At 39.4% G+C, this 3,672-nt stretch overlaps 1 long non-coding RNA gene across 14 annotated transcripts in view; it reads left to right on the top strand.

Moving 5' to 3' along the window:
- Window positions 1-3,672, top strand: part of LOC119295547 — a 5,886-nt gene continuing 2,214 nt past the window's right edge. For 3 of the 14 annotated variants that reach the window (XR_005144095.1, XR_005144097.1, XR_005144094.1), the window contains exons 1-3: window positions 7-881; window positions 1,581-1,737; window positions 1,869-2,856. This is a non-coding gene — a long non-coding RNA (uncharacterized LOC119295547). Of the gene's footprint in view, window positions 882-1,580; window positions 1,738-1,868; window positions 2,857-3,672 lie in introns of all 14 variants that reach the window. The other 11 variants (XR_005144103.1, XR_005144099.1, XR_005144098.1 and 8 more) reach the window with 11 other exon arrangements.

Here is a 3,672-nt window from a genome sequence, read left to right as displayed (position 1 = left end):
CTAGCGGCCTCCCTCAATAGGTGTGGGTGCTGCAGGTGGACAATATGGAGGTTCCGGCTGCCGCTGGTGTCAAACGACAAGATGGGTAGCGAGACAGCCGTCGTGACTTCAGGTATGTTTGCTTGAGTGTGTCTTTTTTTTCCTTGTGCGCTGCTTCAATTTCTTTTACTAACCGTCAGCGGAGAAGAAGGTGCCCTGGATTGAGAAGGTTGGTGAGCACGCTAAGATGCAACATACTCTAGGGGCCGCAGTGACCAAATTATTAAGAATATTAGACTCTGGTGTCGTGATGCTGTATACAACATATTGATTGGCATCAAATAGTTTCAGGTTTGTTCTTGAATTCGATTCATGCTGTTCATGGCGTCTGCTTATAATCAGGTTTAAATTTCTGGTGTTTCATGTAATTTATTGTCAACATTATGTATCTTTTCTTCTATAACCCTTATTGCTCAAATCAGATTTGGTGTCTCCAATAAGTCCTCAATCTCAGGCACATTTAGTTTCATGTTGAATGCATTATAGCCAATTCAATTTATTTTGTACGTATAGCTATTGATCCTTTATGATTCATTAGATTGTTGACAAATTGCAAAATTATTCTTTGGTTATAATTCTGTGGTTCTCTCTGGCTGCAGACCACTTTTTTTCCCTGCATACGTGTTCCTTATGACAATTAAAGGATACTATTTTTTTTAAATATTACAGGAGATGCGTATATGTAAGTTTGAATTTCAGATAATACATGCCAAATAAATATTATGTCGTGCATGACAGTGTAGCTCGGCAGGGTAATGGTGAAGCTTCATTCTGACGGTCTAGAAGTTTTTGTTTGGTGTTTCCCTCGGCAGGGTAATGGAGGAAGATGAGACTTACCCCAGGTAAATTATGCAGAGCTTTTATATGGAGGAAGATGAGACTTAACCCAGCAACGTGTAATTCTTTGGTTATTTTTGACGCTGTCAACTGATATATGGTATTTACTGTTGTTGGGTTGCTGCCACGATTACAGTGCATATCCTATGCAGTTATCTACTTCGTTGGCTGCAGTTTTATTACACGAAAATGTTTTTATCAAATCCTTTGTATCTTCTCTTCGCGAGCATTCTCTTTGAAACAAAAAAAAGACAGCAGCGTATCTATATGCACCTTGCGAGTTACATTTTCTACCAGAGCTCGTACTACTATTACTGCTAGAGTGACATAAAGTCAGCGAGTTCCAAATTTTCATGTTTAGGTTCGACTGATTTGTGGTTCTTCATTGAGTTTTGGTCTAGGTATTTAACTAGATCGTTGAGATGCCACTGATATTGTCCTGAATACGGTTAAAATCTAAATCATAAAGAAGCTATGATAATATCATAATCTACATGCAAAACTTTTCTAAAGGGATTTGTTTTCCATGTAGTAGGTACTGATGCTTCTGATTTTCTTCTTCAAAAAACTTATGGGAAAGGCTAACGCAATATTTTAGTTTTCATTATGATCCAATCTCTGGACCATGTACAGAGTCGACCATCATTCAAAAAAGATCTATTGATGAAGGTTGGTTTAACGTACATTTTCTGCATTTTGTGCAGTTTTCAGTGCATGGTTGGAGAAGAGGATAAGAGGAGAGGCTTGAATCTTGAGGTGACAAGGGTAGTCATCTAGTGCAACTAAAGGTTCAGTTTCATACTTGTGATGATATTGTTCAGTTTGCCTGGATGATTGCCCTTGTACTACTCTTTTAAGAAGGTACTGAAATATCTTATTGTACGGAGATTTGATTTCTACTAAAACTTTGTCAAGATATTCATTTTTCTTGTACTAAAATCTATTTTTTACTGACTATTACTGAAATTATCTTGTTACTAAACATTTCATAGGAAGGAGGTAAATGGAGCAAAAGGCACGAGGAGAAAGGAGTAACGCCATAGGGACGACGTTGTCGGCAGCGCCTTTGAAAGGATTCGCCATGGAGAAGCTACGGTGGTTGACCATCTTGCTCGGGAAGTGGGAAGGATGTCATTCGAAACGCCCCTAGGTTCTAGGGCGTGCATCCATGCGGCGGACGAGGATGGCCATGCGGCGGCCGAGGTGGACACAAGGAGTTGGATTGGGCACTTGCCAATGCGAGCGTGCCGTTGCTCAAGGTACGAACACCCTGGTTTTGACACAAAGTTTCTTGGAAAGCTGTGCACGGTTGGGACTGTTTCGTGCATGCGTCAGTGGCATCCATGTCGCCGTCGTTTGCTGTTAGTTTTTCATGGATTCCAAATTACTTTCTGTGTTGTTCCTTAATGCATGAATTATTTTCAATATGGACGTGAGTCTGAAAAATGTGGTAAGGCTATCACCATTTTTTTAAACTGCAGATGTCTGAAGCTGAGAAACATGATATTTTATTTTCCATGTTGCTCTATCTCTGTATTGTTAGATCGCGGGAACTTTTATCACATATGTTTGTGTGCAGTATGCCAATTTATCCGTGATGGCAACCTAACATTTGGAGGTAACGATGACCTCACCAGAGTAAGGGGAAAATTGTTGGAGTGGACGCGCATCATGTAGGTGAAACGGGAGAGTTTGTGGTCATAGCAACTGTGTTCTTCTTACAGTTTTCCTTCTCTGAATTGCATCTTTGGTACATCTATATTTATTATTTAATAGCATGGAGAGAAAGTTGTCATCGGTATTTTCATCAGTTATGCAATTGATTCTGTACAGAGGAAATGTATGCACTCTTTTCTCATTCTTTTACAATATATCCTCCTTTTGATGTCTTATCGAACCAACCCATGCCTCAGCAATGACACACTTGAGGAGTCTGAACTCCGAAGGAAGGTGACGACGAGTTGAACCCATGGAATTATGGTATATGTTTGTTCTTTATTATTTATGGTCCAAAGTTTCTCCTTCGCTCACTGGTGAATTTACTTTTCTCTCGCTGCATGTCAAGTAACCGGGTTGTTTAATTTCCTATGCTTAACTTGTGTTGTTAAGTGCGGAGTGTCCACTGCATCATCATAGTTAAATCAACCGTAAAAGTATGTATCTGATTTAAGAATGTGGTTGTGATGACCAAGTTACTGCGATTATTGGAGAAGGCTTTAGTTTTTAATAATAAGATATCATTAGGAAAAGGCTAGCCTAGCTAGGATCAATTACTGCAGTTCTTAGTTAGGTTCTGAGTAGTGAGTATGACAGCTGATTTAATAACAACTCTATTATCTAAATGCCTAATTGCATATCCTATTCTTGCTGCTATCTGTTCTGAGCCCCACGTCTTGCAAAATTCCATATAGAACTGGTAGAAGATCTAGCCTTCTAATATTTCGTACAAGATGTATAAATGCTTTGGGTACAAGTTGTATAAATGGATTTGAGGACTAACTAGAAACAAAAGGAAAGAGGGGATAAAAAAATGCCGAACCAGTCTAGACGGTTACAAATCCAATCTTTCTTATTACACATATTTGCATGCAAGTTTAATATGTATGTTGCCTCACTTTTTACGCTTTTGTTTAAAGAAGGACCTACTAATTTAGTGTTTTAACTCCGTTTTGCTGCACTTAGTATTGTTTCTTACGCATTTCTTTAGCTTTCGTGTAATACCAGACGACATCATGGACGTTACTGGATGCAGAGCGGGACCTTACCCGGCTCTGGCCATGGTTGGCGATGACCCCC

This window comes from Triticum dicoccoides, chromosome 4B (genome assembly GCF_002162155.2).
Source record: "Triticum dicoccoides isolate Atlit2015 ecotype Zavitan chromosome 4B, WEW_v2.0, whole genome shotgun sequence".
NCBI classification, from domain to species: Eukaryota; Viridiplantae; Streptophyta; class Magnoliopsida; order Poales; family Poaceae; genus Triticum; species Triticum dicoccoides.
The sequence above is the reverse complement of the archived record's forward strand: the minus strand, read 5'-3'. Positions and strand labels throughout refer to the sequence as shown.